We start from the raw sequence: 10,000 nt of genomic DNA, 5'->3' as shown, positions 1-10,000 counted from the left end.
ACTGTTTATTTCATCCATCCACCGCACCTGCTGTTCTGACATCAGCATCCGAGAATAGTGGCCCGTACTGGGACATGGTCTGGGATCTCCCGCTCCATGGAACTGTGTTCTGTTTATTTCCTTCATCCACTGCACCTGCTGTTCTGACATCAGCATCCGAGAATAGTGTCCCGTACTGGGACATGGTCAGGGATCTCCCGCTCCATGGAACTGTGTTCTGTTTATTTCCTTCATCCACTGCACCTGCTGTTCTGACATCAGCATCCGAGAATAGTGTCCCGTACTGGGACATGGTCAGGGATCTCCCGCTGTCTGGAACTGTGTATTCATCCATCCAGTGCACCTGCCGTTCTGCCATCAGTGTCCGAGAACAGTGCTTCTTCATCGGATATCAGCCGGGATCTCACGCTCTCTGGAACTGTTTATTTCATCCATCCAGTGCACCTGCCGTTCTGCCATCAGTGTCCGAGAACAGTGCTTCTTCATCGGATATCAGCCGGGATCTCACGCTCTCTGGAACTGTTTAATTCATCCATCCACTGCACCTGCTGTTCTGCCATCAGTGTCCGACAATAGCGCTTCTTCATCGGATATCAGCCGGGATCTCACGCTCTCTGGAACTGTTTATTTCATCCACCGCACCTGCTGTTCTGCCATCAGTGTCCGACAACAGCGCTTCATCATCGGATAACTGCCGTGAAATACCGCTCTCTGGAACTGTTTATTTCATCCACCGCACCTGCTGTTCTGCCATCAGTGTCCGACAACAGCGCTTCATCATCGGATAGCTGCCGTGAAATACCGCTCTCTGGATCTGCTCTGTTCTGGCAGGTAATCAGGGAGATTTTAAGTAGATGAGTGTCCGGGAATAGTGCACTGCACTCGGGCAGGTCACGCCGCGTAACCCGCCCCGTATCCCGGTTCCCGAACCCGCTTTTCCGCCCAAAGTTGTCCGAAGATGCTTAGGCCCAGCTGGGGAACGCTCCCCACGAAGCCCGGGTCTCAGCCCTGGAGCCCTGTGTTTCCGAAAACCAGGTTTCTGAAATCTGCGACCTGGTGGCCCAGTGATGTCAGCTGGAACTTTTTTTTTCGGGGCCGTCCAAATTTCTCCAGGGGATTTTAGGGCTTTGCGCCACATATTCCGACTTTTACTTAGTTTCTGACGGAGCCAAAAAAGTCCGGGTTTTTTTGCCCTCCTTATCGTCCCGACTGGAAACTTTAACTTTTTTTTTAAGTCAGAAAATTAAAGTCTTTTTCATCCAGGAGACCGACCCTTCCTTCAAAGCGTCCCAAGTGGTCCTCCGTCATCGGATATCTGTCGGGATCTCACGCTCTCTGGAACTGTTTAATTCGTCCATCCACTGCACCTGCTGTTCTGCCATCAGTGTCCGACAACAGCGCTTCATCATCGGATAACTGCCGTGAAATACCGCTCTCTGGAACTGTTTATTTCATCCACCGCACCTGCTGTTCTGCCATCAGTGTCCGAGAACAGTGCTTCTTCATCGGATATCAGCCGGGATCTCACGCTCTCTGGAACTGTTTAATTCATCCATCCACTGCACCTGCTGTTCTGACATCAGCATCCGAGAATAGTGTCCCGTACTGGGACATGGTCTGGCATATCCCGCTCTCTGGAACTATGTTCTGTTTATTTCCTTCATCCACTGCACCTGCTGTTCTGACATCAGCATCCGAGAATAGTGTCCCGTACTGGGACATGGTCAGGGATCTCCCGCTCCATGGAACTGTGTTCTGTTTATTTCCTTCATCCACTGCACCTGCTGTTCTGACATCAGCATCCGAGAATAGTGTCCCGTACTGGGACATGGTCAGGGATCTCCCGCTCCATGGAACTGTGTTCTGTTTATTTCCTTCATCCACTGCACCTGCTGTTCTGACATCAGCATCCGAGAATAGTGTCCCGTACTGGGACATGGTCTGGGATCTCCCGCTCCATGGAACTTCGTATTCATCCGTCCACTGCACCTGCTCTTCTGACATCAGCATCCGAGAATAGTGTCCCGTACTGGGACATGGTCAGGGATCTCCCGCTGTCTGGAACTGTGTATTCATCCATCCGCTGCACCTGCTGTTCTGCCATCAGTGTCGGGGAACAGCGCTTCATCATCGGATATCTGCCGTGAAATACCGCTCTCTGGAACTGTGTATTAGTCCGTCCACTGCACCTGCTGTTCTGACATCAGCATCCGAGAATAGTGTCCCGTACTGGGACATGGTCTCGCATATCCCGCTCTCTGGAACTATGTTCTGTTCATTTCCTTCATCCAGTGCACCTGCTGTTCTGCCATCAGTGTCCGACAATAGCGCTTCATCATCGGATAGCTGCCGTGAAATACCGCTCTCTGGATCTGCTCTGTTCTGGCAGGTAATCAGGGAGATTTTAAGTAGATGAGTGTCCGGGAATAGTGGGCCGTTCTGGGACTTGGTCTGGGATATCACGCTCTCTGGAACTATGTTCTGTTTATTTCCTTCATCCAGTGCACCTGCTGTTCTGCCATCAGTGTCCGACAATAGCGCGCCGTTCTGGGACTTGGTCTGGGATATCCCGCTCTCTGGAACTATGTTCTGTTTATTTCCTTCATCCAGTGCACCTGCTGTTCTGCCATCAGTGTCCGACAATAGCGCTTCATCATCGGATATCTGTCGTGAAATACCGCTCTCTGGAACTGTGTATTAGTCCGTCCGCTGCACCTGCTGTTCTGACATCAGCATCCGAGAATAGTGTGCCGTTCTGGGACATGGTCTGGGATCTCCCGCTGTCTGGAACTGTGTGTTCATCCATACGTTACACCTGCTGTTCTGACATCAGCATCCGAGAATGGTGTGCCGTTCTGGGACATGGTCTGGGATCTCCCGCTGTCTGGAACTGTGTGTTCATCCATCCACTGCACCTGCTGTTCTGACATCAGCATCCGAGAATAGTGGGCCGTTCTGGGACATGGTCTGGGATATCACGCTGTCTGGAACTGTGTGTTCATCCGTCCACTGCACCTGCTGTTCTGCCATCAGCATCCGAGAATAGTGCCCCGTACTGGGACATCAGCCAGGACGCACCGCCGTCATCTCGTTCGTTCGCTCAGTCATCCATCCACGAAAGCTACCGATCAGCCACAGTGCCCGGAATGATGCCTCCTGCCGGGGTAGCGTCCGCTTGCTCCCCGACAGCCAGTTCTGCATGAGGCTCCGGTTCTTCCACCCCCGCCACTGTCCGAGGGTGTCCGAAAATACTGAGGTCTGAGTCGGATCCGAACCGCAAAAAAACGCCGGTCTTCACGACTGGAGGCCTATGTTTCTAAAAACCGGGTTTCAGGAATCTGCGACCTGGTGGCCCAGTGATGTCGGCTGGAACTTTTTTTTTCCGGTCCGCTCAAAATTCTCCAGGCATTTTCTGAGCTTTCCTTCACATATTCCGACTTTTACTTAGTTTCTGACGGAGCCAAAAAAGTCCGGGTTTTTTTGCCCTCCTTATCGTCCCGACTGGAAACTTTAACTCCGTTTTTTAAGTCAGAAAATTAAAGTCCTTTTCATCCAGGAGACCGACCCTTCCTTCAAAGTGTCCCATACAGTGCTTCGTCATCGGACATCGGCCGGGATCTCCCGCTCTCTGGAACTGTGTATTCATCCATGCGGTACACCTGCTGTTCTGCCATCACTGTCCGGGAATAGTGTGTCGTTCTGGGACTTGGTCTGGGTTCTGCCGCTCTCTGGAACTCTTTATTCATCCATGCGGTACACCTGCTGGTCTGCCATCACTGTCCGGGAACAGTGTGCCGTTCTGGGTCATGGTCTGGGTTTTGCCGCTCTCTGGAGCTCTTTATTCATCCATGCGGTACACCTGCTGTTCTGCCATCACTGTCCGGGAACAGTGTGTCGTTCTGGGACTTGGTCTGGTCTCTGCCGCTCTCTGGAGCTCTTTATTCATCCATGCGGTACACCTGCTGTTCTGCCATCACTGTCCGGGAATAGTGTGTCGTTCTGGGACTTGGTCTGGTCTCTGCCGCTCTCTGGAGCTCTTTATTCATCCATGCGGTACACCTGCTGTTCTGCCATCACTGTCCGGGAATAGTGTGTCGTTCTGGGACTTGGTCTGGTCTCTGCCGCTCTCTGGAGCTCTTTATTCATCCATGCGGTACACCTGCTGGTCTGCCATCACTGTCCGGGAATAGTGTGTCGTTCTGGGTCATGGTCTGGTCTCTGCCGCTCTCTGGAACTCTTTATTCATCCATGCGGTACACCTGCTGTTCTGCCATCACTGTCCGGGAATAGTGTGTCGTTCTGGGACTTGGTCTGGGATATCCCGCTCTCTGGAACTATGTTCTGTTTATTTACTTCATCCACTGCACCTGCTGTTCTGACATCAGCATCCGAGAATAGTGTCCCGTACTGGGACATGGTCTGGCATATCCCCGTCTCTGGAACTATGTTCTGTTCATTTCCTTCATCCAGTGCACCTGCTGTTCTGCCATCAGTGTCCGACAATAGCGCTTCATCATCGGATATCTGCCGTGAAATACCGCTCTCTGGATCTGCTCTGTTCTGGCAGGTAATCAGGGAGATTTTAAGTAGATGAGTGTCCGGGAATAGTGGGCCGTTCTGGGACTTGGTCTGGGATATCACACTCTCTGGAACTATGTTCTGTTTATTTCCTTCATCCAGTGCACCTGCTGTTCTGCCATCAGTGTCCGACAATAGCGCGCCGTTCTGGGACATGGTCTGGTCTCTGCCGCTCTCTGGAACTCTGTATTCATCCATGCGTTACACCTGCTGTTCTGACATCAGCATCCGAGAATAGTGTCCCGTACTGGGACATGGTCTGGCATATCCCGCTCTCTGGAACTCTGTATTCATCCATGCGTTACACCTGCTGTTCTGACATCAGCATCCGAGAATAGTGTGCCGTTATGGGACATGGTCTGGGATCTCCTGCTCTATGGAACTGTTTACTTCATCCATCCACTGCACCTGCTGTTCTGCCATCAGTGTCCGACAATAGCGCTTCATCATCGGATAACTGCCGTGAGATACCGCTCTCTGGAACTGTTTCTTTCATCCATCCACCGCACCTGCTGTTCTGCCATCAGTGTCCGACAACAGCGCTTCTTCATCGGATATCAGCCGGGATCTCACGCTCTCTGGAACTGTTTATTTCATCCATCCACCGCACCTGCTGTTCTGACATCAGCATCCGAGAATAGTGGCCCGTACTGGGACATGGTCTGGGATCTCCCGCTCCATGGAACTGTGTTCTGTTTATTTCCTTCATCCACTGCACCTGCTGTTCTGACATCAGCATCCGAGAATAGTGTCCCGTACTGGGACATGGTCAGGGATCTCCCGCTCCATGGAACTGTGTTCTGTTTATTTCCTTCATCCACTGCACCTGCTGTTCTGACATCAGCATCCGAGAATAGTGTCCCGTACTGGGACATGGTCTGGGATATCCCGCTCTCTGGAACTATGTTCTGATTATTTCCTTCATCCACTGCACCTGCTGTTCTGACATCAGCATCCGAGAATAGTGTCCCGTACTGGGACATGGTCTGGGATATCCCGCTCTCTGGAACTATGTTCTGATTATTTCCTTCATCCACTGCACCTGCTGTTCTGACATCAGCATCCGAGAATAGTGTCCCGTACTGGGACATGGTCTGGGATATCCCGCTCTCTGGAACTATGTTCTGATTATTTCCTTCATCCACTGCACCTGCTGTTCTGACATCAGCATCCGAGAATAGTGTCCCGTACTGGGACATGGTCTGGGATCTCCCGCTCTCTGGAACTATGTTCTGATTATTTCCTTCATCCACTGCACCTGCTGTTCTGACATCAGCATCCGAGAATAGTGTCCCGTACTGGGACATGGTCAGGGATCTCCCACTGTCTGGAACTGTGTATTCATCCATCCGCTGCACCTGCTGTTCAGCCATCAGTGTCCGTGAACAGTGCTTCTTCATCGGATATCAGCCGGGATCTCACGCTCTCTGGAACTGTTTATTTCATCCATCCACTGCACCTGCTGTTCTGACATCAGCATCCGAGAATAGTGTCCCGTACTGGGACATGGTCTGGCATATCCCGCTCTCTGGAACTATGTTCTGTTTATTTCCTTCATCCACTGCACCTGCTGTTCTGACATCAGCATCCGAGAATAGTGTCCCGTACTGGGACATGGTCTGGCATATCCCCCTCTCTGGAACTATGTTCTGTTCATTTCCTTCATCCAGTGCAACTGCTGTTCTGCCATCAGTGTCCGACAATAGCGCTTCATCATCGGATATCTGCCGTGAAATACCGCTCTCTGGATCTGCTCTGTTCTGGCAGGTAATCAGGGAGATTTTAAGTAGATGAGTGTCCGGGAATAGTGGGCCGTTCTGGGACTTGGTCTGGGATATCACACTCTCTGGAACTATGTTCTGTTTATTTCCTTCATCCAGTGCACCTGCTGTTCTGCCATCAGTGTCCGACAATAGCGCGCCGTTCTGGGACTTGGTCTGGGATATCACGCTCTCTGGAACTATGTTCTGTTTATTTTCTTCATCCAGTGCACCTGCTGTTCTGCCATCAGTGTCCGACAATAGCGCGCCGTTCTGGGACTTGGTCTGGGATATCACGCTCTCTGGAACTATGTTCTGTTTATTTTCTTCATCCAGTGCACCTGCTGTTCTGCCATCAGTGTCCGACAATAGCGCGCCGTTCTGGGACTTGGTCTGGGATATCCCGCTCTCTGGAACTATGTTCTGTTAATTTCCTTCATCCAGTGCACCTGCTGTTCTGCCATCAGTGTCCGACAATAGCGCTTCATCATCGGATATCTGTCGTGAAATACCGCTCTCTGGAACTGTGTATTAGTCCGTCCGCTGCACCTGCTGTTCTGACATCAGCATCCGAGAATAGTGCGCCGTTCTGGGACATGGTCTGGTCTCTGCCGCTCTCTGGAACTCTGTATTCATCCATGCGTTACACCTGCTGTTCTGACATCAGCATCCGAGAATAGTGTCCCGTACAGGGACATGGTCTGGTCTCTGCCGCTCTCTGGAACTCTGTATTCATCCATGCGTTACACCTGCTGTTCTGACATCAGCATCCGAGAATAGTGTCCCGTTCTGGGACATGGTCTGGTCTCTGCCGCTCTCTGGAACTCTGTATTCATCCATGCGTTACACCTGCTGTTCTGACATCAGCATCCGAGAATAGTGTCCCGTTCTGGGACATGGTCTGGTCTCTGCCGCTCTCTGGAACTCTGTATTCATCCATGCGTTACACCTGCTGTTCTGACATCAGCATCCGAGAATAGTGTCCCGTTCTGGGACATGGTCTGGGTTCTGCCGCTCTATGGAACTGTGTGTTCATCCGTCCACTGCACCTGCTGTTCTGCCATCAGCATCCGAGAATAGTGCCCCGTACTGGGACATCAGCCAGGACGCACCGCCGTCATCTCGTTCGTTCGCTCAGTCATCCATCCACGAAAGCTACCGATCAGCCACAGTGCCCGGAATGATGCCTCCTGCCGGGGTAGCGTCCGCTTGCTCCCCGACAGCCAGTTCTGCATGAGGCTCCGGTTCTTCCACCCCCGCCACTGTCCGGGGGTGTCCGAAAAAACTGAGGTCTGAGTCGGATCCGAACCGCACAAACGCCGGTCTTCACGACTGGAGGCCTATGTTTCTAAAAACCGGGTTTCAGGAATCTGCGACCTGGTGGCCCAGTGATGTCGGCTGGAACTTTTTTTTTCCGGTCCGCTCAAAATTCTCCAGGCATTTTCTGAGCTTTCCTTCACATATTCCGACTTTTACTTAGTTTCTGACGGAGCCAAAAAAGTCCGGGTTTTTTTGCCCTCCTTATCGTCCCGACTGGAAACTTTAACTCCGTATTTTAAGTCAGAAAATTAAAGTTCTTTTCATCCAGGAGACACGACCCTTCCTTCAAAGTGTCCCATACAGTGCTTCGTCACCGGACATCGGCCGGGATCTCCCGCTCTCTGGAACTGTGTATTCATCCATGCGGTACACCTGCTGTTCTGCCATCACTGTCCGGGAATAGTGTGTCGTTCTGGGACTTGGTCTGGTCTCTGCCGCTCTCTGGAGCTCTTTATTCATCCATGCGGTACACCTGCTGTTCTGCCATCACTGTCCGGGAATAGTGTGTCGTTCTGGGTCATGGTCTGTGATATCACGCTCTCTGGAACTCTTTATTCATCCATGCGGTACACCTGCCGTTCTGCCATCACTGTCCGGGAATAGTGTGTCGTTCTGGGACTTGGTCTGGTCTCTGCCGCTCTCTGGAGCTCTTTATTCATCCATGCGGTACACCTGCTGTTCTGTCATCACTGTCCGGGAACAGTGTGCCGTTCTGGGACTTGGTCTGGTCTCTGCCGCTCTCTGGAGCTCTTTATTCATCCATGCGGTACACCTGCTGTTCTGCCATCACTGTCCGGGAATAGTGTGTCGTTCTGGGACTTGGTCTGGTCTCTGCCGCTCTCTGGAACTCTTTATTCATCCATGGGGTACACCTGCTGGTCTGCCATCACTGTCCGGGAATAGTGTGCCATTCTGGGTCACGGTCTGGGATATCACGCTCTCTGGAGCTCTTTATTCATCCATGCGGTACACCTGCTGTTCTGCCATCACTGTCCGGGAATAGTGTGTCGTTCTGGGTCATGGTCTGGTCTCTGCCGCTCTCTGGAGCTCTTTATTCATCCATGCGGTACACCTGCTGGTCTGCCATCACTGTCCGGGAACAGTGTGCCGTTCTGGGTCATGGTCTGGGATATCACGCTCTCTGGAACTCTTTATTCATCCATGGGGTACACCTGCTGGTCTGCCATCACTGTCCGGGAATAGTGTGCCATTCTGGGTCACGGTCTGGGATATCACGCTCTCTGGAGCTCTTTATTCATCCATGGGGTACACCTGCTGTTCTGCCATCACTGTCCGGGAATAGTGTGTCGTTCTGGGACTTGGTCTGGTCTCTGCTGCTCTCTGGAGCTCTTTATTCATCCATCCACTGCACCTGCTGTTCTGCCATCACTGTCCGGGAATAGTGTGTCGTTCTGGGACTTGGTCTGGGTTCTGCCGCTCTCTGGAGCTCTTTATTCATCCATGGGGTACACCTGCTGGTCTGCCATCACTGTCCGGGAACAGTGTGCCGTTCTGGGTCATGGTCTGGTCTCTGCCGCTCTCTGGAGCTGTTATTTTCCTCCATCCGGTACACCCACTGCTCTGCCATCACTGTCCGAAAATAGTGCTCCGAAATCGGGTAAGTCGCGCGGGGAGCCACCCCTGTATCTCGGCTCCAGGAGCGTCTTTCCGCCCGGGGCCTGGCCCACTATGCTTAGGTCCAGCTGGGGAACGCTCCCCCCGAAGCTCGGGGCCCTGTCCTGGAGATCTCTGTTTCCGAAAACCAGGTTTCTGAAATCTGCGACCTGGTGGCCCAGTGATGTGAGCTAAAAAAAAATTTATCGAAGCGATCTAAAAAAGCCCAGGCATTTTCTGGGCTTTCCTTCACATATTCCGACTTTTACTTAGTTTCTGACGGAGCCAAAAAAGTCCGGGTTTTTTTCGCTCCACATAGTCCCGACTGGAAACTTTAACTTTTTTTTTTTTCCATTATTTCACCCGCGGAGGTCCGCAAACACCTCCAGGGGCCCACAACGGCCGAATTAAGCCAGGAAAAAGACACCAGAACCCGGATCTCTTTACCAGACACCCCCAGAGCCCGGAACTCGGACCCAAACACCTCCAGAGGCCCACAACGGCCGAATCGAACCCGGAAAAAGACGCCAGAACCCAGGTCTCTTTACCAGACACCCCCAGAGCCCGGAACTCGGACCCAAACACCTCCAGAGGCCCACAACGGCCGAATCGAACCCGGAAAAAGACGCCAGAACCCGGATCTCTTTACCAGACACCCCCAGAGCCCGGAACTCGGACCCAAACACCTCCAGAGGCCCACAACGGCCGAATCGGACCCGGAAAAAGAC

The sequence above is a fragment of the Gasterosteus aculeatus genome, unplaced genomic scaffold, assembly GCF_964276395.1.
Source record: "Gasterosteus aculeatus unplaced genomic scaffold, fGasAcu3.hap1.1 HAP1_SCAFFOLD_27, whole genome shotgun sequence".
NCBI classification, from domain to species: Eukaryota; Metazoa; Chordata; class Actinopteri; order Perciformes; family Gasterosteidae; genus Gasterosteus; species Gasterosteus aculeatus.
The sequence above is the reverse complement of the archived record's forward strand: the minus strand, read 5'-3'. Positions refer to the sequence as shown.